Source organism: Hyperolius riggenbachi, chromosome 4 (assembly GCF_040937935.1).
Source record: "Hyperolius riggenbachi isolate aHypRig1 chromosome 4, aHypRig1.pri, whole genome shotgun sequence".
Taxonomy (NCBI): Eukaryota; Metazoa; Chordata; class Amphibia; order Anura; family Hyperoliidae; genus Hyperolius; species Hyperolius riggenbachi.
In genome coordinates, this window is record NC_090649.1 from 436,169,025 (window position 1) to 436,196,832 (window position 27,808).

At 44.2% G+C, this 27,808-nt stretch overlaps 1 protein-coding gene across 17 annotated transcripts in view; it reads left to right on the forward strand.

Moving 5' to 3' along the window:
* Positions 1 to 27,808, forward strand: part of PLCB4 (phospholipase C beta 4) — a 459,946-nt gene that overhangs the window by 180,523 nt on the left and 251,615 nt on the right. Inside the window, exon 1 of one of the 17 annotated variants that reach the window (XM_068232515.1) lies at positions 26,835 to 26,998. The exons of the other annotated variants lie outside the window; for them this stretch is intronic. The gene's annotated coding sequence lies outside the window, so the exon portion shown is untranslated. Of the gene's footprint in view, positions 1 to 26,834; positions 26,999 to 27,808 lie in introns of those variants that run through there. 17 annotated transcript variants of the gene reach the window in all.

Here is a 27,808-nt window from a genome sequence, read left to right on the forward strand (position 1 = left end):
GCAATACAGATTGGCTTTCAGGTGATGTGATTTCTGTGTACCCAACACAGAAATCACCTCACCTGAAAGCCAATCTATATTGCTAAATAATAAAAACACCACCACCCAGGCTTGTAGGTTGTTTCTCAGCTTGTGTGTGGCTTTGGACAAGTAACAGGCTGTGCCGGTGGCTTGCCTGCATTATTGATTTGGGTCAGCTGCGGTTGCTGCCTGAACTAACTGGCTGTGCTGTGACTTTGCTGGAGATCTGAGCCCAGGCTGACTCCCCCTCACCAGCTGCTCCTCCGCTGTCTCAGACACTCGCACACACTTTAATTAGCCGTTTTGAGTCTTCCTCCTGTTCTCTAAGTTTCACATGAAACTTTTTTTGTTACGTTTTGTCTAATGATAAGAGCAATATTTCCCATAAGATGCTTGGAGGCACAGGGTCTGTAGAGCCTACAATAGCTTCACAGCTTGTCAAGGAGATCGTTCTAAAAGCAGGTTCAATGCTACAGATTGAATTCAATTAAAATGTAACTCTACATATATGGAGAAAAAGTAAAACTCTTTGCATGACCACTGTATACGCTACTGAGGCTTGGTTAAAGAGGAACTTTAACCAAGGATTGAACTTTATCCCAATCAGTAGCTGATGCCCCCTTTCCCGCGAGAAATCTTTACCTTTTCTCAAACGGATCATGAGGGGGCTCTGTGTGGCTGATATTGTGGTGAAACCCCTCCTACAGTGTGATGTCAGGACCAAGGTCCTGACAGTTTGCTGCCTGAAGCTTGTTGCATTGTGGGAAATAACAGCTTTTTCACACTGCCAAGCAAGCAGTATTTACCTCTGTGCATAGAACTCTCAGCAACAAACACCCCGTACAGATCACCTGGCAGAACTAAAGAGGTCACTACCAGTGATACATTTTTAGAATGTAAATCGGGGTCAGGAAGGATTTTACGATGGGCAAAAACTGACTGAATAATCTATAATTGAATATTGTAAAAAAATAGGCAATTTTATTCATTATGTTATTTTTCACTACAGTACCTCAATAAAGTATGCTATTTCCAAATAATTCGCGTCATTGAGTAAAGGAGGGACCACTGGCGAAAAAAACAGGTATGGGGAAATGGGGGGTGACAACTCTGTTCAGCCCAACGTTGTCATTCGATCAGAGTCCCGTTCACCCTTCACGGTATATTTGGGCTGTTTTAGGTGGCCCTATGGGAAATAACCATGTAAAATGCACACCGGCTACTCCCTAAGTCTAACGTGTGGCAATGATGATATAATGTCTCTTTACCAACGGTGAAACTCTAGCGTAACTCTATTAGGGCTCTTTCACATCAGAGCTTGCGTTGGAGAACGCTCAAAGCATACGTTTTGTTGTATGCGTTTTAATGCGTTTTGATATGCGTTGCACTGCAGTGAGTGTGCGTTTTGAATCCGTTTTCAATGCGTTACAGCACATAGGAAAACGCAGGTAATTTTTTTTTCTTTTAGTTTTCAACTTTCTACATTGTTCCTCTGTTGCATTCTGGGACTGATTGCCTGTGTTAACGGATTAAAAACGCGCATAGTGTGCGTTTTACATTGACTAACATTGTAACGCATAAAGCTAGCGTCGGCCGAAAAACTGCGCCTGGGTGCAGTGTAACGTAACGCACAAAAAGGCTGCGTTTTATGTGAAAGCTAAAATTAAAGTCTATGGACTTTCATTTCACCTTGGGTAACGCAAACTTTACCCGTTGCGTTGAAACGCAGAAAATCTGCCCTAATGTGAAAGAGCCCTTAAGCAGGGTACCTATATGTAGTGCTTTTGTTATTACATAACTTATATTAAAGCGAACCTAAACTGAGTAAAATTATTTAAAATAAACAAATGATGTACCTGCAAATTAATATTACATACTTACCTGTTCCTCTGAGAAGCTCACCATTTTCTTCTAACAACAATTCCTTTCAGTTCTGACAACATTTTGTCAGAACTGAAATATATCAATTGCTGTCAGTTATATATCAGTTGCTGTCAGTTATATATCAGTTGCTGTCAATTATAACTGAAATTACAACTGATGTGCAAGGTAATATCCATATTTCGCTATGGCTCAAGTGGACAATACTTCAGTTTAATAGTGTGCTGACCCAGAAGCTGTTACAAAGTCATCACCATTTTTAAAATGGAGGAAGGAGAATTCAATTGATTGATCAGAGTAGACAGACAGGACATGGTAGAGAAGAAAGAGATTGATGAGTAGACTACACAGGAGGTAAGTATGATGTGTGCATATTTTGACTTTTAATTTTCAGTTCAGGTTTGCTTTAAAGTGAACCTCCAGACTAAAAATCTACTCAGCAGCACTGAAAAGGCTTGGTGTTTCTTTAACAGTTTCACAGCATCAGAACTTTGTTTTTCTTATAGAAGTCTCATTTTTAGCTGCATTTTTAGCTAAACTCCGCCCCATCAAAGAAAACTGCCCGGGCTTTTTTCCCCTAATGCTGTGCAAAGCATGATGGGATTTCCTATGTTGTTGTTCACGTTGCCTAGCAACTAGGAGGGGTGATCAGGACACAGGACAGTTGGAACTGTGTCTCAAGCTTCCTGTCTCCTTCTTTCAACCAAAAAGATGGCTGCCCTTATGAAATCACAAACCTTTGCCTGTTCTTTTAAAGCAGGGTGGGTAAGAGATTATATTACCTATCTATTTTAATTAACATAAATAATGTAACTTAATGACAGAATGTTTGTTTAGGCTGAAGTTCCTCTTTAAGCTTTAATGCTGAATACACGCGGTTCGTTCCCGCACTCGATTCCCGTCAATGCGCCACTCGATTCCCGTCGATTCGTTTATTTACGACATGTCCGATTCCCGTTTCGATGGATCGTTAGGTCGATTTGCCATACTTTACATGTCAATCGACCTAAAAATCATCAAAATGCGCTCGGAAATGTTCGGGAATAATCGATTCGTCGGGAATCGAGCGGCACATTCGATGCAGGAACGAACCGTGTGTATTCAGCATTAGACAAGCGTTTATACTCTGCTATGTAGGAAGTGATTACCGGGTGTTTCCTCACAAGATTAGCTCAGGTTCGTGGACAGAAATCTGTCATCTCGTTAGACATGCAGTTCCCTATACATATGATAAAACTCACTGCAAGAAACCCTGGAATTTTTAGCTGGAATGATAGTAAAACGTTGTTTGTTAATTTCAGTGCCAGTTGTCTGAGCAAAAAAAATAGAATCTAGAGGCTTTTCATTCACCAAACAGTCGATTGTTGCTATATTTGCAACAAAGCCTAATCTTTCTTTTGGCAGGTTTACAAACTTGTATCTATTATAGAAGAATACAAAAGGAGTTGGCACGCCACTCAGAAGTTAGTTTATTCTAACATGAGGTATAGCCATTGTTTGAGGGCTGCCTAGGTACATTTGTTAAGGCATAAGTTATAAACTGAGTTTAAAGGCTCAGTACACACTTCACTGCAGTTGCCCGGACACAGCATGCAGTGTATAGACTACGACTAAACCACAGTGACATAGTGTTTAACCCTTTAGTAGACAATTTATTTAGAGGCTTGCAAGTGCTCCAGGCCAATTTATTCTAGCACGTTTTAATTTCTTCTTTGTTACATTTCCTAGCTTCTAATTAATACGGCTGTAATGTGTATGTATGGCCACTTGTCACTAGGGGGCAGTGTGAGACAATAACAGAGGACTTCTGCTTTTAGTTTCTGTGTTTTCTGCTAGTAGAGAGAGATTGAAGCATTCCTAGAATTACATTTTTGAGGTCAAAAGCAGAGCACGTATCTCAAATGAGATAACGCCATTGAAACTGCTAATGAGTTAATGGCATGCCCTGGTCCAACAACACAGGCCCTATGCTAGATTGCCTCTAGACAAGGAGAGGAATGGATAATGTACAGAGGTATGTCCAGAATGAGCACCTCTGTGCTTACCTTTAGTAGCTTTGCCTCTGGTCAGGTATACTTTAACTGCAATATTATAGATATATAGCTTTAGGAATGTGAGGGGTGAAGCAGCTACTGTAGTGCAATAGGCAAAGAAGGAAGGGAAGGATATAGTTAGGGATAGGTCAAGGGGGCGAGGTTAGTTTTAGGGGTAGGCTAGCTTATGTGGGACACAATTTTCAATATATCATTAGTTAAACTTCAGCTTTGCACTAAGAGGACTGGCAACAGGAACTAGGCATTAAAGAGACACTGAAGCGAAAAAAATATATGATATAATGATTTGTATGTGTAGTACAGCTAAGAAATAAAACATGAGACATAATTCTAATATTGTTTCCACTACAGTAAGAGTTAAGAAACTCCAGTTGTTATCTATGCAAAAGAGCCATTGAGCTCCACGACTTTCAAAGTTAGAGAGCTCTGTCTTCTGAAGCTTGTTTTCTGAACTGTCAGTCAGGGCCCATTTACACTAGAAGCGCTTTTCTGAGCGTTTTGCGATTGATTAGCATTTTTTTAAATCGCTCCCATTCACTTTCATTAAAATTGCGGGAAAAATCCCCACGATTTTTACCGCACCCTCACTGTATTTTCTTTTTTTCTCCAGAGGACAGGTCAATAGTTCACAGGCCTGCTCTGTAAAATCATTTAGAATGCTGAGTAGTGTGTAAATATTAGAGAATGATGCAATGTTATAAAAACACTATATAACTGAAAATAAAAATATGAGAATATTTTCTTTGCCACTAATGTTCTAGCAATTATTCGTACAACACAACCAATTATATATATATATATATATATATATATATATATATATATATATATATATAAATATATATATATATATATATATATATATATATATATATATATATATATATATATATATATTAGCTTCAATGTCTCTTTAACTTGATGTTTGGCCTTACTAGTAAATTATTGTTTTGGCAGAACAGTAGTGAGCTATATTGGCCATAAAAATGGGATGTTAAAAAGGGCCTACACATACAGTTACTGTTGCCCGTGGTGCTCAACCCTTCAGGTGACAGTTTGGGCCAAATGCTGTACAGATGCATCACTAGCCTTCAAGATAGTGACATGACATGTTCTGCCAATATGGAGGAGGGACAACCTGGCGCATCTGGTGGGCGGGGTGAGGAGGGGAAGAGTAGGACTTCAGTCAGGCGTTACTGTTGATAAAGACCCAACATGCCAGATCTTTATGTTACCTCAGGGGACACCTGCTAGGCAGCACAGTGGTGTAGTGGTTAGTGCTCTCGCCTTGCAGTGCTGGGTCCCAGGTTCAATCGCAGCCAGGGCACTATCTGCATGGAGTTTGTATGTCCTCCCTATGTGTGCATGGGTTTGCTGTAGACGCTCTGGTTTCCTCACACATCCCAAAAACATACAGATAAGTTAATTGGCTTCCGCCTAAATTGGCCCTAGACTATGATACATGCACTACACAATGATATATGCACTACACAATACATACACGTCCGCCTTCTGGGTACAACCATCTCTCACGATCTGACCTGGAGGGCAAATACCACCGCAACTCGGAAGAAGGCTCAGCAAAGACTCTTCTTCCTTCGCCAACTAAAGAAGCTTGGTATGGCACAAGAACTTCTGAGGTCCTTCTACTCTGCGATGATGGAGTCAGTCCTCTGCTCATCCATCCTGGTCTGGTTCGCTGGCTGCACCACCAGTGACAGATACAAACTTCAGAGGGTCATCAGCTCAGCAGAGAGGATCATTGGGAAACCTCTTCCCCCTCTTGATCACATGTACAACACCAGCCTGCGTAACAGAGCAATGAAAATTGTGGGTGACCACTCACACCCTGGTCACAGTTTTTTTCAGGCGACTCAAACTAGGTCGGAGGTTCCGGTCCATGCCCGCAAAAACCACTAGGCGTATGAACACTTTTTTCCCCACTGCCATCAGACTCTTGAACGCTGCCCGTTCTACTGACCCCCCCTTTAGCCGTCTCCAGTCTAACATCTGACCTCGACTGCGGCTGCTTTGTTATCTGCCTTGCTTAGGTCATGCTAGAATTATCTGCTGTCACACACTGCTGTCCCTGCTAGACCCGAAATACTCTACGTCAAACGATAATGTGTATAAAACGACAATGTGTATTCTCATGTCCTGTTGTATTACTCTTGCTCTGTGTACTACTCTTTTCTGTTGTATAACTCTTTCTGTGCCTATCAATGTGCCAAATCCAATTCCGGGCACGGCCCAATTGTGCTTGGCGAACTAAATGTATTCTGATTCTGATATGTAGACAAATGACTATGGGAGGGATTAGATTGTGGGCCCTTTGAGGGACAGGTAAGTGACAAGACAATACACTCTGTACATCGCTGCAGAAGATGGTGGCGCTATATAAATACTAAATAATAATTCTGGATCCTTGGCCAAGATGGTGCAGAGAGGCTACCTCAACTGAGTGTCATCTAGTGTGTGTACCTATGTAAGAACTAGTAAGAGCTATGGGCTTGATTCATCAAGCAGTGCTGCTAAAGCAGCGCGCCTTAGTGAGCTGTAGTGTGCCCTATGCACACCTTACTTAGGAAGGCACACTCCTTAGATGACAGCGCGCACTGCTAAGGAAGCAATGCGTGTAACATTAACTGCGGGTGGCCCTGCTTCTGGCAATGTAAATTAATACAGTAGCAGCCGCAAGTGAAGTATCGCAGTAGCAGGGCCACCCGCAATTAATGGTACGTGCATTGATAATGAAGCAATGCCCATGACTAAGGAAGGCACACTCCTTACATGGAGTGTCCTTACTGCTATGTAAGCTGTGCGTAGGGCGGACTACGGCTCATTAAGCTGCACTGCTTTAGCAGCACTGCTTGATGAATCAAGCCTTATATGCCCCATAATCTGTTTCTGCCCGTTATTTATGAAAATATTCCCATTATTACACCATTATGATCATGTCATGTCTGCGCTCTTATTGCAGATGTATAAGATTTAACAAACAAGAAGTCCTTTGTTGGTTGGATTATTCTCTATCAGACCCTTTCCTGAATGCCGAGCTCTGGCCAGTCCCCCCTGTTCTCCCAGCGAGTTATTTTAGTGGAGAATACAGAATTTCTCCTCCACTGTGGTATTATTTGCTCGCTTGGAGAGTTCCTCGGTCTGCAGTGTGTAATTTACAAGAGACATTACATTCTTGGGAGGTCTAACTCCGTTTTCTAATCAAATTTGTTTGATGTATGTGACACAAAAACAGATCCCATATCCCTGCTGCAGCTGCTTGAATCTATATATGGCTGGAAGACTGCGTCAGAAGGTATAGAATTACATCTCCAAGCATGTAGGATTAGCAAAGGGTTACCTGGATACATATACACTATATATTGAAACCAGATACATCAATCTGCATTTTGGGGTGCAGCATGGGTTCCCAGGGGTGCTTGCAATCACTTTTATATGTTTTATTGGAGTTATGATTATGAATTGAGGGTTTTGATACGTATATTTTAGTGTGAAATTCCTCTTGTTAAAGGGAACTTAAACTGAGAAGGATATTTTTTCCTTTTAAAATAATACCAGTTGCCTGACTCTCCTGCTGATCCTATGTCTCTAATACTTTTAGCCACAGCCCCTCAACAAGCATGCAGATCAGGTGCTCCGACTGAAGTCAGACTGGATTAGCTACATGCTTGTTTCAGGTGTGTGATTCAGCCACTAGTGCAGCTAGAATTTAGCAAGACTGCCAGGCAAGTTTTTCAAAAAAGTTACCAGATTTGTTTGAATTGTGTTTATTAACCACTTCACCTCCCTTGCTATGCTTATCTACTCCCCACAAAACTTTACTTGAAGCTCAGGGGAGTAGATAGGCGTACTTGTGGTAAACAGTGTGCTGTATGCCCAATAAGCTATCTGATTATGTATATAGGGTATCATTTTAACCGTGACAAGTGAGAGAATCGATTTTGTGTTGTTTGACAACTGAGGGCTAAGTCATGTGATTTTTTTTTTACCGGAAAACTGAATGAAAAGCAATAAAACTGTTATTTTCATGTACTCTATACCCCTAAATAAATACTTGTAAAAAAACCCAAAAGTGACAGCATTGAAAAGAGAATACATAGTTACCCTAGGGACGTAGCTTTTAAAATATGTATGCCTGATAGAGTACAATGAGAAAACAAAAAACACAAACCAGAAACTAATATATTATCGCCATACATTGTACTAGGAACATTATTTAAATGTTGAGATAACCAAGACAAATTAGCAAATACAATGTGTGGGTTTTACCTATGGTAACATTGTTTATTTGAAAACTATAGTGCATGGAAATGGAGAAATAGTGTATTTTTTCTTTTTTTTTTTTCTCATTTTTCCCTTTAAAATGCACAGATAATAGCATAATTACTAAAAGCAAATATCACCCTCACAAAGCATAATTTGTGGCAAAAAAAACAAGATATAGATCATTTACATCTGATGAGTAGCAATAAAGTTATTGGTGAATGAATGGGAGGAGCGCTGAAATGTGAAAATTGCTCTGGTTTTTAAGCAAAAAACCCTGTGGTGCTGAAGTGGTTAAAGTGTACAATGTTCTCCCATGAATTTTTTTGCAAACTGGGTGGCCTGAAAAATTACCTTGGGTGGGGCAGGATAGGGAAATACAGGGGCTTTCTCTTCCATAGGGGCAAAGCGGTTCTATAGGTGCAAACTGAGTAATTGCCCAAGGCCCCAGAGCTGGATGATGGGCCTTTAAGTCTCCCTCAATTTATAGTGCTCCATCAGTGCCCTTGCAGAGTGTCAGTGTGCTCCTCTGACACATGATTGCTGGGTGCTGCTGTGTGCAAATTCACATACAGAGAAACACGCACTACACAGACACACACACACACAAACTTTACACATAGACAGATAGCCACACACAAACAGATGCAAACAGACAGACAGACAAACAAACAGACACACACCTCAGACAAAAGAAGCTTACCTCTGGTATCGGAGCAACATGAGGAGAGGAGATGGGGCCAGACAGGAAAGCAACAAATAATTATCAATAGCCTGGATGCAAACACTTGCAGCTCTTTAGTCCCTGTGTCAGAAGCAGAGGGAGAGCATTTGAGAAAGATTGCACAATGTACCAGTGAACAGCACTGCTGAACCCTAGAGTTTGCTACCTGTATTACATGATTCAGGTTTGCATGATGGTAATTAAGACAGCAAACTCGAGGGGGCAGCAGCTCTGTACAGTGGTACAGCAGACGATTACTCTCGCCCGATATCTGCTTTAGCCAGGATGCGGGAACAGAGCTTGTGATCCCACCCCTTAATTATTATTCATTGCTCTGTTGGCTGGCCCCACCTCCTCTGTATGTGCTGCCCTGATAAGAGAGCAATGACAGCTGAGCGCTGACCACCCAGCTAATAGAGCTTGGGGAGAACACTGGTGTACCTGAAGGGAAAAAGTGCTCGAAATGGGTACTTACCTCAGTAATAATCCAGAGGGTTCCCCCATACATCTTGCATCCACTAATCCAGTGCTGGGACCTCCCCAAAGCTTTTTGACAAGGGCCTTGTCAAAGAATGCGCGTGGCAGTGCTTCTGTCTGTGAATGAGAGTGGCCGCATCGAGTGGTGGTCTTAAAGTGTACCAGAGACATCAGCTATTAATTTTTTTTTTACTTACCCGGGGCTTCCTCTAGCCTCATAAGCACCACTGAGTCCCTTGCTGTCCTCCCGCGTGCCTCCATTAAGCGGCTTCAGCTCCGGTATTCGGCTCAGTGACGTCAGCAGGGGGCCTTCTGCACATGCGCGGACCTTCTGTGCAAGCCCAGAAGAACCCGGCTTTCTCCTAATGATCTCATAGATATGCTTTCAATTTCTTGCCCAAATCGACATGTACCAAAGTCCATATTAGTCGGTAGGGATTTTAAGTAGGGTGCAAATAAATTTGAGATGATTGGGAATTATGCTACCGAATTAGGCTAATTATTATGAAAATCTTTTGTAAAATGGACTAATCAAATCTTGCAGTGGAAGCATCTGATCAAGATACATAGATTTGCAGTAACATTTACATAATTCTCCATCAAATTGGAATTATTTGCATATATCAAACCATGACTTGGAATTATTTTCATATCTCAAACCAAGTAGAAAGTTGGCACTGAGTCAAAACGTTATACTAAACGTTTTTTAGACATCCGTGGCACAGGAATATGGAGGGGGAGGGGGGGGGCGGTGGACAGTAGCAGCAAAGCAATCCATTGCCCTCTAGGGGTATCGGCCCATCGTTACTTGCGGGGCGCACTTGTAAAGAGCGGCCATCACTTTTATTCTGGGCCTCGAGAGACACCACACCAACCTTCAGTGCTGGGTTCAACAGGGTTGGTCTTCTTATTCATAATAGATTTCTCAGCAAAGTTGGAATTTTACTTTTACAGTAATCTGGGCATGGTACTGATTTCTTTTTCTTTCAAAGCCTTTAAGGTAGCCATAGATCTAGCGATGATGGGCAGATTCAACCAAGAGACAACTCTCTCTATAACCGAAACTGATTAGAGAGAGTTTTTCAATCAATATCGTGCTGAAATCGATCTGGTGACGCCGCCTCGCTGACCCGACGCCATCCCCCTAATGTGCAATGTGCACCCCAGTACACTATACATCACCTGTACATTATTGCCGCTGCTTATCCTTCGCTGGCTCAGGGCGCGGTCTTTCCTCCATACACGCGCTACATGTGGTAGCATGTGTATGTGTGGGCGAGCATGTGATGTGTGTGATAACACACACGCGCCCCCAACCACATTTAGCAATGCATGTTCACTGACTCGTGGGTAGAATCCTTACTGATTTGTGATGGATTTAATTATCTCTGGCTTTGAGACATGTGCAGGCGTTTGGTACAATGGGAGAAAAGTAGGGCCAGAAATGAGCACAGAGACATGTGAGGCAATCCTTTTTTCCTGTGCAGATGTAAAATACACCGTGATGCAGCCTGATATTTGATGTGGCTGGCGGCAGTAAGATGAATAACTCTTCCCCTCGGTGTGCTCTAAAAGTAGCTAAAAACTGACTGGAGTGTTTTCAGAGCAAGGAAGGACGGCTCTTTGTATAGGCTGTTTCTTAAAGAGAACCTGAACTGAAAATAAAAAAGTCAAAATAAACATACACAAATCATACTTCCCTTTCATGTGGTCTACTCCTCAATCTCTTTCTCCTCTCCCCAGTCCTGTTTGTCCACTGTGATCGATGGAATTCTCTGTCCTCCATTTTAAAAATGGCCATGATCCCATAACAGCTTCCTGGTCAGCACACTGTTAAACTGCTATATCGCCCACTTGAGCCATAGGGAAACATGGACATTACCTTGCACGTTCAGTTGTAACTGACAGCAACTGGTATATTTCAGTTCTGACAAAATCTTGTCAGAACTGGAAGGGATCACTGTAAGAAGAAAATGGTGAGCTTCTGAGAGGAACTGATGGCGAGGTAACTATGTAATATTCATTTGCAGCTACATTATGTATTTATTTTAAATAATTTTACTCAGTTTAGGTTCCCTTTAAACTAATTCTAACTCCCAGGCAATGAAGTAATATTTCACCTTTGGGGAAAACATTATTGTCTCAACATAATAGACTAAAAACTGAGGGAGTGGGCTTGTACCCACGAAACGTGTTGCCTGTACAAATAAAATCTACTTTTATCCATCTTGGTAGTATCATTGGAGAGGTAAGCCACTTCCATCTTTTCTATTTTTATTGTGCTTTTAATTCATTTTTATCCATCCTGGGCACCTCTGCACCTTTGTTGTGCCAGTTTACCCCCCCCCCCCCTCAGGGGGCGCTATTGGACTACAGTGGCTGTGTCATCTACAGTACCAGATTACTTTTTAAAGAGTGCTACCAATCCTCACCCAGCTATACTTGTAGTGCCCGAGTAAAGACGGGTTGTTGTTCTTCATCTGCTTCATGTGGTTAGTTGCTCCCTACTGCAACCCACCTTTGTGAGTATATATCTTCTTGGTTAATTTTCTCAAGACTAGTGACATATTGCGCTATTGGGATCCCATTATCTCTGTGTTTTTTCTAAGGTGTGCATTCAACTCACTCCTTCTGCTAATAGAATAAAGATCACTTGCCCTGCTGGCTTCCATCACTATGAGGTGGCCATTCTGCTCAGAGACTAGCCACATGTCTGGCTACTTGTCTCTTCTATAACAGCATACACCTCTATGCCCCTCCCGTAGGCGTATCGAGAGGGGTGCAGGCATGGCTTGTGCCATGGGCACTAAGCTTGCTCTTGTGCTGCGCCCCCCATGTATGCCCCTGTGCCGTGCCGCGATGCCTACCTCCGTGCCTCCCTGTCACACAGACCTCAGATTTGTTATCTGGGGAACATGGCTACTTAACTTTTGTATGTACGGCGCACTTGGCTAAAAGTTAGAAAAGAAAACAGAGAGGGAACAGAGACCTTTCCACAAAAGTAACTTCAGCAATATCCCAAGCCAAAGAACACAGTCAACCATAAAACATGTAGGAGAAAAAGGATGTGGTTTTTAGAGGGGCAGGGGGCTCTAACAGGTTTGGGGGGGGGGGGGGGGGGGTACTTTTTAGAGGGGAAGGGGGCTCTGACTGGGGGGAGGGGGGTGCAATTTTAGTGTTTGCCATAGGCTCCATATTACCCAGATACGCCCCTGATCCACACACAGTAATCAGTGCATAGTTCTGACACCAGGGCCAACTTTTTCACCCGAGTTTTCTTCTAGGTGATACTTTTAGAAAGAAAGAAAAAAAGAAGAAATAGAAAAAGAAAAAAAAAGAAAAAGAAAAACATTTATATTGCGCTTTTATCCTTGCGGACTCAAAGCGCCAGAGCAGAGCAGCAGCCGCTAGGGCGCGCTCTATTGGCAGTAGCAGTGTAAGGTAGACTTGCCAAAGGTCTCCTACTGAATTAGTGCTGGCTTACTGAACAGGCAGAGCCAAGATTCGAACCCAAGGCTCCTGTGTCAGAGGCAGAGCCCTTAACCACTACACCATCAGCCAACTGCTGATGGTGTAATGGAAAGAGGAGAAAGCAGGAGAAAGCAGGGCACCACTTCTTTAAAATCCCTTTATTCCAGTTGGGGAAAGCAGGAACAGAGCAGTGGGAGTATCAAATGCCAAACCTCATATTACATTTTCACAACTTGTAAATAAAATGCCTTTCAAACCCCCAGCAGGCAAATAAATACTCAAAATAATTTTGATAGTACTTTTTCACCTACTTTTTGGTACTTTTTCCACTGCAAAGTGCTAAAAAATTATTCTAAATCGAAGATGAAATATTATCTCCGAGGAGAAAACTCAGGAGAAAAGGTGAATTGCATATGGCCCTTGGGGTGTAGAATAATGATGCCATCCCTGTACTTCCTGTATGTGCCAAGTCTCTGAGCAGATCGGATGCCTGTCGGCGATGGAAGGTGGTGGTGCAGTAAATATTTATTCTCTGAGGGGAGACAGTCAGCACTGATGTTTCCAACAAAGGTAAAATATCACTTTAAGGAAACAATTCTAAATCGGACATTGGTGAGAATTGAGCTAGCTAGCTTCACATCCCGGGGCTAAGCTCTTGTGATCAGCTGTAAGGATCACATTCTTGTGGTCTGTACAATGAATGCACATTCATCCTATAGCCTTGTCACATGGTCAACCTTATTGCAGCAGCAAAGCCTTGCACAATGCAGTTAGCCAGCAGCTGTAGACTGAATTAGGACCAAATGGTTGGGGTTCTCCACTTCCTCCTTTGTATTATTGATTATAATCATGTAATCATGTGAAGCCCCCACACATGAAGGGTCACCTAAAATGGCAAGGTGGGCCGATATTGGCCAATGGGCCTTAAGTTTGACACTCATGGATTACACGGTGTAACACATAGCAACACACACACAGTGACAGGGGGTTGGGACCACACATGCCCGGTAGTCTCCATAGATTTTACCAGGGCTGTCAGCAGTTGAATGGAGGGGACCGGAGGGAGAGGAAGCGAACGGTCCACAGAGGGCAGAAATCTTAACAATCATTCACCATGTGATCCGTCATGATGGCCGTTCAAAACGAAGGATCATCGCGGCTTTTCAGCCATCTCTAAAAATTGTTTCATGATTTTTGTGTGCAATATCACAAAAAAAGATAGTTCATCAGGAAAAGTTGGATGAACAATCTTCCTGTGGGTATGGACCTTCAGACTGTGCTTTGGAGTTTGGTCGCTTATGTAATTGAGTCTGTTGCTATGTAGATGTTACACTGTGTACATGCCTGTAAGTGCCTTTGTGTGTCTCATTGTATATATGGACACAAGGTGTGCCGTTGTTTTATAACTTCATATTGGAAACCACCTCCTTGACCCATAAACAAGTTTGCCTGTGTTCAGTAACCAGGCTCTATTTACAGCCACTCTATTAAAGGAGTTCTCACAGTCTCTAGCTCAGTTTGCTTTAATTAAAGAGAAGGTGGATCTTTGGGGGGCGGATGGGACGCAGAGGCATGTCCTCTGCCTAATGACATTGCTATGTGTCCCCCCACCGCCGCTCTCTGTCCCCCCACCGCCTTGCTATAGCCCCCGAGTTTATCGACAAGTTTTGTAGTTAACTCTGAGGTAAACATGTGGGAGAGGGATTCTCTGTTCAAAAACACCTGCCAGAGGCGCTCCTGCAGGGTTTCCTGAGCTGCCATTGGGCAGCTCTCTCTCCCTGGCCATGCCTCCTGCCGCTCCCCCGCCTCCCTGCACACTATGAGAGACACACAGTCTCTCAGTGCGGCGTCGCGACCCAGAGGTCGCGCAAGTGAAAGTGGGCCATTGCGGCGGGGAGCAGCCGCTACCTGATCCACTCAGCCCCGCGGATCAGGTAGCCTATTTTTTTTAAATGTTTTGAGCCCACCTCGGGTTCTCTTTAATGCTGTCTAGTTGCCATAGCAATGGCCTGGTTCCAGTAGTGATTACTTCTGCAGGACAAGGCTCCCATACACATTAGAGGCTGATTGTACATGCAGATACAATGCGCCTGGTGGCAGACTAAAGCATTGAACACAGGTACAAGGTTGGGAACCGATCCCTCAAGCAACATTGCATCGCCAAGGCTGTAGAGATGTGTCTCTAGGCTACAGGCTAGACAGAGCAGCGCGAGTGTGACGTCACGTGGTGAGTCGGGAGACCAGTGTTTGGTGGTGGAGCAGCCAAGGAGTGGGAAGCTGCTGTAGACACACTTTATTCTCGGCAGGCGTATGGGCATAGATGGCACTTTACCACCCGGTCATTTTGGCAGAGGTCGATGACGGCTCACCCTGCTGCCAGGTGACGTTAATAACTATTCCCCCTCTAAGTCGTTGCAACTCAGGGAGAAGTAGTTTGGGGTCTGGCAACCACCGGAACCCCGATTCACCCATGCGCATTGTTGCTATAGCCACGTCAAGCTCAGGCACTTCTGTGCCCCAAGAAGCCCTGCCTTGTTGTAGCAGACTTTGCACACAAATGCAAATGCTCAGAACAGCTAACATCTTCACGCCTGCAGAGAGTGAAGATAGGAGCGGACATCTGACACTGCTCTGAACAATAGGCAGCCATTATCTCCTTATCTGTCATGTCTCTAAACCTTTATTATTATTGTAAAATTGCTTATACATTACTCAATTTGCAGCATCGATATCCCACATACAGTGGGTTGCAAAAGTATTCGGCCCCCTTGAAGTTTTCCACATTTTGTCACATTACTGCCACAAACATGAATCAATTTTATTGGAATTCCACGTGAAAGACCAATACAAAGTGGTGTACATGTGAGAAGTGGATCGGAAATCATACATCATTCCAAACCCAATCAAGGCAGCTCCAACCCTCTGCCTTGATTGGGTGTGGCAAGGCATTCCAAAGAGTAAAGGCAGCATGACAGAAGACTCTGGCTCTAAAGGTTTTGAGTTGTACTCTGGGGATGGTCAAGTTGTTATATCCCATTGCTCTGAGGTTTTGGGAGGTGTGACACAGTTACAACAAATCCTTCAGGTATCCAGGGCCTAGGTAGAATAGTATAGGGGCGTTTTCTTCGGTGATTCTTGTAGGGACCAAGAAGCTATTAGAGGTGTCTACACTCTATCCCCTTTGCTATCAAGGCAATTTGTATTGACCCGAGGAAGCAGGCCATGACTCCTGAAACCCGTTGTGAGATTGTTTTCTGAATATAAACATTTTTCCAGTTAAACTGGTATCTATAGCTTCTGGAGAGGTAACAAATTACCTCTCTTTTATTATTTTATATTTATATTTTAAAACACTAAAATAGAGCACACACTGGGCGCCTCCATCCTAGCCATTACTAGGTTGTATAGAGTGGTAGCCCTAGGTAACACAATTTTTTTTAAATTATTATTTTAGATACAGAAGCTTATTTTTCTTCGCGTTTGTCCTCTCGATGAAAAGTGCGTTGAGAGCAATAAAGACCATAGCAGGATGCCTTCTATTTTTATGCAGCATGAAGTTTAATTTACCGGCTTCTTATTGCTTGTAATGTGGCGTGTTTTCCTTTCGGAATGCCAGCTGCGAACTTTAATTAAATTTAGATTACAGAATCTTCCTTAACTATTTAAGGGATTATCGGAAACTCTGAAAATAATCTGTGGATTTTGCAGGTACCTGAAGATATTTAGCTGGATTTTATTTTAATAAAGGAAGATAATGCCGGAATTTTATTGGCAGATTACAGGGATGTTCTTGTGCGTTATTTCCAGTGGGCTGATGAACCAGGCAAGGGAAGGCTATGCTGAACTTCCACATGCAGATGACCTGGAAGCACGATTTCCCTCCATAGTGACATCCTCCAGACCACAATGTATGGCTGTTGCCTATAGAGAGTTCTTCCATATTATTTCCTTTATGTTACGTGGGAGAGACAGTATTAGCTTGCAGATAATGCCGGATTCTAATACAAGTTTTCATTCTGTTTTATCTACGCGACTTAAAAGAGGTTCATTAAAATTCATTTTTCACATGAAAGAATAGGAGCATTCAGTATAACCAAGATACAGTAATACTTGGAGTCAAAATTTCTCTATACTATTACAATGTAGGAATCCTCCACAATGCACAGGGTGCCATTAAAGAGAAACCATAACCAAGGATTGAACTTCATCCCAATCAGTAGCTGATACCCCTTTCCCATGAGAAATCTTTTCGTTTTCTCAAACGGATCATCGGGGGGCTCTGTATGGCCGATTTTGTGGTGAAACCCCTCCCACAGTGTGATGTCAGCGCCTCACAGCTCTGAGGTTCTGACATCACACTGTGGGAGCCTTGTTGCATTGTGGGAAATAACAGCTGTTTCCAACTGCCAAAAAAGCAAGCCGCATCTCCTTCCAGTGATATCACCTGCCAGCAGTAAAAATGTCACCATGTGATAAATGTCTGAATGTAAATAAGGGAGAGGAAAGATTTGACAAGGAGCAAACACTGACTAAATCATTTATACATAGTTATTGTAAAAATGTACCACTTTTTTGTTACATTATTTTCACTGGAGTTTCTCTTTAACCTCCCTAGCGGTATGATTACTTCTGGATTTTAGGTTCTAAAATCAGTGCCTATTTACCCGCGCATTACGAACCTAAAAGAAGGAAAAAATCATACCGTAGAGAGATCCGGGGCAGTCCAGCACATTAATCACCTCCCCTGGATCCAGAGCTGCAATTCTCCCTCCGTCCACCAGGTGACACTATACTGCTATAGTGATATTGCGGCTGTCGTCATTATGACAAACGGCAATCTAACCCAAGGGATCCAGAGCCTCCGAGGTCCGGATGAAGAATGTCTGCCAACGCCTGGATATCGAAGAAGGTGAGTTACAAACATCCGCTGCATGTAGGCTCTGTGTATATCTTCCGGCAGCTACCACAAGTCAGGCTCGGGGTTACCGCTCTGAGCTGCGGATGTCCGGCCCAAGCCTGACTCGGGCTTAGGAGGTTAAACTCTCACATTTAATGGAGACAGAAGCACCACGACGCATCACAATCGCTGTTATAGCGTCAAAGGGCTATCACTGCTTCGTGATTGGATAAAAAAAAAAGTTTAGACTTCAGTTTAAGAAGTGAAACCATAGATGGCCTTGTAAAAAAATAATTTTTTCCCTCTTCGCACCACGTGTGTTGAAAAAGTGACTATTTTTGTAAATGTTATATAATCAGATGACACAATGGCATTCCTGCATGTCTGCTGAAGGCGCTCACATTTCTCAGACATCTGAGATTCTGGAAACAACGAGACAAATTCATGAAAGATGCGCTCCAGTGATCGGAATTCACTCGCTGCTGCCTATGACGGTTGCCTGTCAGTAGCTCACTGTCGCTCTTTACTGCGGGGAGCTAATGTGCCGCCTCTTTCGTACATCCAGCCTTACTATGGCATTTTACTGCCTCTGGTATTAGTTTAACCTTATCTAGCTGAATAAATATGCTTATCACCCCTCTATTCAAGGGGAACTCATCTGTGGGGCTGATTTAGAAATGTTGCAGTGAAAAGACACTGCTGTGTTTTATAGCCAGTCTCGCTGTGCAGGACTCTTTGATCCATCATTATTAGAGATACCCACGGACATGAGATAGCTGATGGATTATTGTAAGGCTATCACAAGTAGAAATGAATGGAAAAGAAACAGAATGTGGGTTTTAGGGCCTGTGATAAATATTTCAGAAGTTATAAAAAGTAGCTTTTAATTATATTTATAATAGGCTAAGTGCCTCAACCTTCAAGCTAGAAGAAGAAGTAGCACACTTGCCGCCGAGCTGGAGGGGGTAGCTGACAGGAAGGGGGTATTGGGCACAGCGGCGGGGAGGGGAGTCGGACCCCCCCCCCTCTCTCTCACCTGGGTCCCCCATCTGCGCTCCTCCTCTAGCTTAAGTGCTATGCCCTTCAAAGCTAAACACTGCATTCCAGCGGTTGTGGAGGTGTGTTTAACTTCTAAGGGCAACAATGGTTAATTTGCATACATTCAGCAGTGATGCACTGGGAGACATCTCAAGCTCACTCCAACCTGAATTATCTCAAATTCTTTCTGTTCTAAGAAAGCAAACTTCCATAGCATTTTAGTTAAGGGACTTTTAGGACCATTGTAGCCCCTCACTAGAGATGTTGCGAACTGTTCACTCGGCGAACATCTCTGGGGCTTTTACTACTTCAAGGGTCGCTCTGACCCAGAGTAGTACGCCTGCGCTGCCCGGCGAAGCGCGTCCTAGATCGCGCTCCTGTTGCCGGGCACTCTCTGCGCATGTGCGTGATGTCTTTCATGACGTCACGCACATGCGCAGAGAGTGCCCGGCAACAGGAGCGAGATCTAGGATGCGCTTCGCCGGGCAGCGCAGACGTACTACTCCGGGTCAGAGCGACCCGGAAGTAGTAAAAGCCCCATGCATTCAGAGATGTTCGCCGGCGAACGGTTCGGGAACCGTTCGCTACATCTCTACCCCTCACACACTCCAATGAGTTCTGGTTCACCATGAGCTTGCTAGTTAGTCTGTAAGTTCAGCAGCAGCCGCCGCTATTAGTAAGAGGCAGCGAGCGGGAACGACTCACCTCTTCCGCGTTCCAGCGTGTTTTCTACTGTCGTCACTTCCTGCAATGCCGTCCACTTACAATACAGTGGGCGGCATTGCAGGAAGTGACGACAGTGGAACGCATGCTGGAACGTGGAAGAAATGAGTCATCCCCGCCCGCTACCTCTTACTAATAGCGGCGGTGTCTGCTGCTGAGCTTAAGCTAGAGGGAGAGCGCAGATGGGGGACCCAGGGGAGGGGGGAGTCCGCCCCCTCGCCCCACCACAAAATTAAGCTTGAGGGGGAGCGCACATGGGGGACCCAGGTGAGGAAGGGAGGGGGTCCAACCCCCCTCCCCGCCACAAACTTAAGCTGAGCGCACATGGGGGACCCAGGTGAGGGGGGGGGGTCCGACACCCCTTCCCGCCACTGTGGCCAATACCCCTTTCCTGCTTGCTACCCCCTTATGCGCTACGCCGTGGGTCGGCTAGTAATCTTTAAATGGTAAATAGATATGACAAAATGATAATAAAAAGTCCACGAGTCATGTGATATTGTTAAAAATGGCCTGACGCACATTTCACAGCTTTAAGACCAGCCGCTTCTTCAGAGGCATAACGATGATACTTCAGGAATCGTGACGACGGGTAGTTAAAAACATCTGTAGTATTAAAACAGAAGCAATTAATTAGGATAACCTTTAATTACCGACAAAAAGTTATTCAATGTGGAGGTGATCTTCTCACTATAGTTTCAGCCTCAGACCCTGAGGGAATCCTGAAGGCAGTCAGCAATGCAGGTAAAGTAACCTTTTGGATTGGTTGGTGAGTCCATACACAGTCCAATTTTGATTGTATATACAATTGATACAATCTGGGATCTCATATAGAATCCAGGTCGCTGCCACCAATCCGCAATAAAGCGTACTAATGCATTAAGTCTAACTCTAGCTAAATTCTGTAGGAAAAAGGGTTAATTTGACAACCTTTCTAGAGATTGCAAAACTACCGATAAATCGGCTATGGTAACGTGTCTCTCTACGGAGATGTGAATCCTTTTGCAGAGATTTTCAGAACAGCACTTAGACGAATGATTTTTAATCGTTTATTTACAGAAATAATGCAGAAACCAGATATAGCGATTGAAAACAAATCTGAACAGTTAAAATAAGGCTTAAAAGTGGAAAATAACAGAATATCATGTCATGAGCAGTCTTTGAGTCAAATTACTGTGTCCTTTGCGGATAGGTCTAACAGAAGATGTAAATCCAATTATTTTAAGTTCTGGGTAGTCAATGAATTAAATGCCAATCCTTTGATGGTAGATGGATGGCTGGACAAAAGACTCCCTCTGTGTTCAGCAGTGTTGTTTTAACTCTTCCTCTGCCGGAGGGCAGAGTTGTAAAAAGAGATGGGTGGTGTATGCCTTCTCCCGCCCTTTGTCATGACAAGCAGAAAGAATATGCAATAACTGGAATGGTCATAACTCGGCGACAGCCGACCATAACCTGCAGAGAGTGACTCAGGCACGCTTCTGACGTTCTCTGTGTCACACAGATACCAAAAACGTGTGTCTTGGGGTATTCCACTGCGGAGCACACTGTTGCTTGCTTTTGGAAGGTGTTAGGGACATGCTGAGTGGTCCAAACACTCACAAATCATTTTTAATAATTGCTAATTTTGAAATGGCTAGCATCAAGGGAAAACTGATTAATTTAGTAAAATGTCTGAATGACTTATTCTTTCATATCAAGGTGAATTAAAAGTCATTTTCTCTAACTCTCATGAGGCTAGAGCAGGAATGTGTCCAACCTACATTTCCGATCTTACTCAAAGGTACACACCTAGCCGCTCACTCCGCTCTTCCAATGAACTTTGCCTAACCGCCCCCCGCATCACCCAGTCCCATGCACGCCTCCAGGACTTCTCAAGAGCTGCTCCAACACTATGGAACTCCCTACCTCCACCCATTAGGGCAGCCCTCTCCTTCAACATCTTCAAGAAAGCCCTCAAAACTCACCTTTTCACTCTGGCCTACTACCCCTCACAAGTGCTCTAAACCCACAGCTGAACTCTGGTCCCCTACCGTTCGTGTCCTTACCTCTCCCTCTAGATTGTAAGCCTTTGGGCAGGGTCCTCCTCCTTTTGTGTCCTACCTGATCATGCATCTCCATTACTGTGAACCCATGCTATGCATCTGAGTGAACCTAACTTGCCTAATCTCCATGCTCCATCCAGTGACTGACTAAGCATTACCTGGTACTCATACTGTGCTGTGTGATCTGGATTTCTTGTATTCCTGTATTGTCATATTGCTGAATGTCACCCCTAAATATTGTCTGTACCTAAATTAATGTTTAGCGCTGCATAATATGTTGGCGCTTTATAAATACAATAAAAAAATAAATAAATCTTCATGCGCAGTGGCGTTCGTGAAATCTTGACAAACTCCACATAATGTGTACAGCTGCGCTGTTCTGTCTGTTTTTATATATATTTTTGTAACAATTGTCTGTCTAATAGACAATGCTGTTTCCATGCCTGCATTGTTACATCATGGCTGCTAGGCCTTGGCCCTTCTGACGCTGTTCTGTCTGTTTTCAGGCACGAAGCATAGCCATCGTGTGATCACTCTGCCTAAGCATTTTTTGTAAACAGTATCTTGTAAATACTGCTATTTCAATTTATATAATAAAATACCTTTATTTGATCAAATAAGGTTTTCTTTTCCTGTGTTTTTATTGTTACATGTGTCTAAAGGAAGAGAATAACTTTTTATACATATTTTAGGATCCCTCTGGTTATTTTACACAGAAACACTGTGATGTCATGACCATGGTCCTGACAGTTTGCTGTCTGTGAACCTTGTTGCATTGTGGGAAATAACGGCTGTTTCCATCTGCCAAGCAAGCAATATCTCGCTCTGTGCATAGAACTCGAAAGGGGCCCATACACTGGTTGAGTTCAACCTTCGATCGATTGGTCGATCGATCGATTTGTGGCCGATTTCGAGCAATTTGATCTATCTGACAGGATGGGAAATCTAGGTAGATCTGCTGCTGGCAGCAGATCATTTGCCCATAGAGTTGCATTGGATCTAATGGTCCAATAATGCATTTAGATCTATTTTCGATAGATTTCATTCTGTAATCTATTGGAAATCTGTTCCTAGCGTGTGGCACACATTAGATTCCTGTCAGATTCGACTTGACAGGCATCTGACAGAAATGTATCTAATGGTCGAATCTGCTGCAAATCTATTAGTGTATGGCCGCCTTAAGTAATGAACATTCCGTACGGATAACCTGGAAGGACTAATGATGTCACCACCAGTGATAGATTTCAGAATGTAAATCAGGAAGAGGAAAGATGTTACAATGGGCAAAATAATCTATAAATTAATATTGTAAAAAATAAGCAGTTGTAATCATTATTATTTTCACTACAGTTCTTCTTTAAGTTGACCACAAAAAACAGACATGGCTGTCCAGTTGGCTGTTCGAGATCCAGTTTAGATGTGAATTGAGTGTGCTTAAAATGACTTAAGGGTCCTTCTTCAAAGCCGAAAAGTCATGTCATGCAGTAGCATTGGGTGTGACAAGACAGTGAGGCATATACAGTACATTGAATGTATGCCTCACTGCCACTGTAAACACACACATTGCCCTGTAAATGTACTGCGTGCCGTGCATTATCACGACAGAACGTGACACACCGCAATCGATGTGATCGCCCCATAGGAATATCATTGCAATGCATTGTGATGCAATGATATAATGTATATGTACAGTGCAGACCAAATGTTTGGACACAACTTCTCATTCAAAGAGTTTTCTTTATTTTCATGACTATGAACATTGTAGATTCACACTGAAGGCAAACTATTAACCTCCCTAGCGGTATGATTATTTCCAGATTTTTTTTCCAAAAGCGTTGCAATTTTTTCACAAGCTTTCAGACCCTAAAAATCATACCGCTAGATAGGTCTGGGGCAGCCCTGCACATTCCACACCTCCAATGGATCAAACTCGGGATTACTGCTCTAAGCTGTGGATTTCTGTCCCGAGCCTGACTCGGGGTTACCGCTAAGGAAGTTAATTAACAAATGTGGAAGTATAGTACATAACCAAAAAGTGTGAAACAACTGAAAATATGTCATGTTCTAGGTTCTTCAAAGTAGCCACCTTTTGCTTTGATTACTGCTTTGCACACTCTTGATGAGCTTCAAGAGGTAGTCACCTGAAATGGTCTTCCAACAGTCCTAAAGGAGTTCCCAGAGATGCTTAGCACTTGTTGGCCCTTTTTACTTCACTCTGCGGTCCAGCTCACCCCAAACCATCTTGATTGGGTTCAGGTCTGGTGAGTGTGGAGGCCAGGTCATCTGGCACAGCACCCCATCACTCTCTTTCCTGGTAAAATAGCCCTTACACAGCCTGGAGGTGTGTTTGGGGTCATTGTCCTGTTGAAAAATAAAATGATGGTCCAACGATACGCACACTGGATGGAATAACATGCCGCTGCAAGATGCTGTGGTAGCCATGCTGGTTCAGTATGCCTTCAATTTTGAATAAATCCCCAACAGTGTCACCAGCAAAGCACCCCCACACCTCCTCCTCCATGCTTCACGGTGGGAACCAGGCATGTAGAGACCATCCGTTCACCTTTTCTGCGTCGCACAAAGACAAGTGGTTGGAACCAAAAATCTCAGATTTGGACTCGACAGACCAAAGCACAGATTTCCACTGGTCTTATGCCCATTCCTTGTGTTCTTTAGCCCAAACAAGTCTCTTCTGCTTGTTGCCTGTCCTTAGTGGTTTCCTAGCAGATAATGAAGGCCTGATTCACACAGTCTCCTCTTAACAGTTGTTCTAGAGATGTGTCTGCTGCTAGAACTATGTGTGACATTGACCTGGTCTCTAATCTGAGCTGCTGTTAACCTGCGGTTTCTGAGGCTGTTGACTCGGATGAACTTATCCTCTGCAGCAGAGGTGACTCTTGGTCTTCCTTTCCTGAGGCGGTCTGCAGGTGAGCCAGTTTCTTTGTAGCGTTTGATGGTTTTTGAGACTGCACTTGGCGACACTTTCAAAGTTTTCCCAATTTTTCGGACTGACTGACCTTCATTTCTTAAACTAATGATGGCCACTCGTTTTTCTTTACTTAGCTGCTTTTTTATTGCCATAATACAAATTCTAACACTATTCAGTAGGACTATCAGCTGTGTATCCACCTGACTTCTCCACAACACAACTGATGGTCCCAACCCCATTTATAAGGCAAGAAATCCCACTTATTAAACCTGACAGGGCACACCTGTGAAGAGAAAACCATTTCAGGTGACTACCTCTTGAAGCTCATCAAGAGAATGCCAAGAGTGTGCAAAGCAGTAATCAAAGCAAAAGGTGGCTACTTTGAAGAACCTAGAATATGACATCTTTTCAGTTTCACATTTTTCGGTTATGTACTATACTTCCCAGTGTTCTCCCCAGGATCAATCAGCCGGGCGGAGCGCCCGGGTAAGTTTAATTACCGCCCGGCTGATGAGACTGCGTGCCCCGTTGTCTCCGAGCCCCGGCTGATAAATCTGCGTGTCCCTGTCATCGCGAGCCGCAAGTGTCCGTCCAGCTGTCAGATGCGCTGCTTCCCCTCTACACTCGAGATCTCGCGCTTCCCGGCGAGCTCGTGCTCTGATAGGCTGCAAATAAGAGGCGTGACATTAGCGCCAGCCTCCTTCTGCAGAGCCGTGTGCCGCGTGTATGTCTGTGAGAGCTGTGCAGGGATGTGGGTGGAGAGAGAGGCATGTGCGCAGCTCACTGACGGATGAATCCGTCTTGCTCCATAGATATGCAGGCTATGAGATATCTGCGGCGCTGGATGGCAGAGGTGGATGGTGTGCTCCGGGTGATCAGCAGGGCTGTGCACTGTCTCGCAGCACGGAGCAGGTACTAAAGCTCGGGGAGACCTTTGGGGAACACCTGAGGATCAATGTGAGGAGCGATCTGCTGCCATGAGAGGGAGGGAGAGGGGGCCTACCTACCCACCCACTAGTCTGACCTACCTACCCACCCCACTAGCCACTAGTCTGACCTACCTACCCACCCACTAGTCTGACCTACCTACCTACCCCACTAGCCACTAGTCTGACCTACCTACCTACCCCACTACCCACTAGTCTGACCTACCTACCCACCCACTAGTCTGACCTACCTACTCACCCCACTAGCCACTAGTCTGACCTACCTACCCACCCCACTAGTCTGACCTACCTACCCACCCCACTAGCCACTAGTCTGACCTACCTACCCACCCCACTAGTCTGACCTACCTACCCACCCACTAGTCTGACCTACCTACCCACCCCACTAGCCACTAGTCTGACCTACCTACCCACCCCACTAGTCTGACCTACCTACCCACCCACTAGTCTGACCTAAGTACCCACCCACTAGTCTGACCTACCTACCCACCCCACTAGCCACTAGTCTGACCTACCTACCCACCCCACTAGCCACTAGTCTGACCTACCTAACCACTCACCCACCACACTAGCCACCAGCCTGACTGACTTACCCTCCCACTCACCCCACTAGCCTGACTTACTTACCCACCCACCCCACTAGCCACCAGCGTGAACTATTACCCACCCCACTAGCCACCAGCCTGAACTACTTACCCACCCACCCCACTAGCCACCAGCCTGAACTACTTACCCACCCACCCCACTAACCACCAGCCTGAACTACTTACCCACCCACCCCACTAGCCACTAGCCTGAACTACTTACCCCACCCACTCACCCCACTAGCCACCAGCCTGACCTACTTACCCACCCATCCCACTACTAGCCTGACCTACCTACCCACCCCACTAGCCTCCAGCCTGACCTAGTAACCCTCCCACCCCACTAGCCTGACCTAGTAACCCTCCCACCCCACTAGCCACCAGCCTGACCTACACCTCACTGGCCTGAACTACTTACCCACCCACCTCACTAGCCACAGCTTGACCTACTTACCCACTACATTACAGTTGGCTACGCCCATGTAATGGTTCCACCCATTTTCCAGCACATGTCATGGCCACGCCCATTTTACCCCACCCGGCTACTTTTTCATGCCACCCGGCTGAAAAAATTTTCTGGGGAGAACACTGCTTCCACATGTTTTAATTCATAATTTGAATCAATCAACTGAAGGGTTGTGTGTCCCTGGCTTTTTTGTACTGAGCATGTGCGCAGCCAGGGCAGTTAGGACACAGGGCCGGATCTGACAGGTTGCTGTGTGTGGTTCACAGATGTTCTCATTGCATTGTGGGAAATAACAGCTTTTTCCAACTGCCAAGCAAGCAGCTCCCTGTGTGCATATACTTCAGACAGTGGTGGGGAACGAGCAAGCCGGATGCAATATTTAAAAAGTGCTTTCTTTAGGGTCTGGTACACTCTTGAACCACACCTCTAGGGTTGTAATAGGACCTGGAGCGCTTGGCACTACCAGGTATAGCCCCCTTCTATAGGAGTCATGCCACCTTCTCCAACCATTACCTGTAGCTTGTAGAATACTAATCTCTAGGTTTAACCTCCCTAGTGGTATGGACCTGACTCGCCCTAAAAAAAAAGCGCTGGTATCGGTAAGGATGAGTGAGGCTCGTCCAGTTATTACGCATACTCACCTGCGGCGTCGCTGGCGTGCGGAGTCCCTCGCCAACACCTCGTGGCTTCACTGTGCGCGTATTCCCATCTTCTTTACGGCAATCCCCAGCTTCTTCCGCATTTATAATTTCCTGTCCCTCGGCAATCATGTTCCCCGGCATGTCTCTCTGATGACGCTGCGTGCGCCCCTTGATATCGGGCGCATGCAGCGTCTTTAAATCAGGAAGCAAATTACATTTTTTTGTATTGAATTCAATACAAACATCTTTATTGGATCCACTATACCACTATAAAACATTCTAAGTGCCAAAAAAAAAAGCTATGGGAAGCACTACTGCCCATAGCAGCACATAAAAAAATATATGTTTACTGAAAATGAAAATGAAAAAAGTGCTTTTTTATATTGTGCGCATGCTTGCGGACAGCTTGCAAGACCACAACTTGCAAGCAGTCTGCTAAGATGCTTACAGTGGTGTGAAAAACTATTTGCTCCCTTCCTGATTTCTTATTCTTTTGCATGTTTGTCACACTTAAATGTTTCTGCTCATCAAAAACCGTTAACTATTAGTCTAAGATAACATAATTGAACACAAAATGCAGTTTTAAATGATGGTTTTTATTATTTAGTGAGAAAAATAACTCAAAACCTACATGG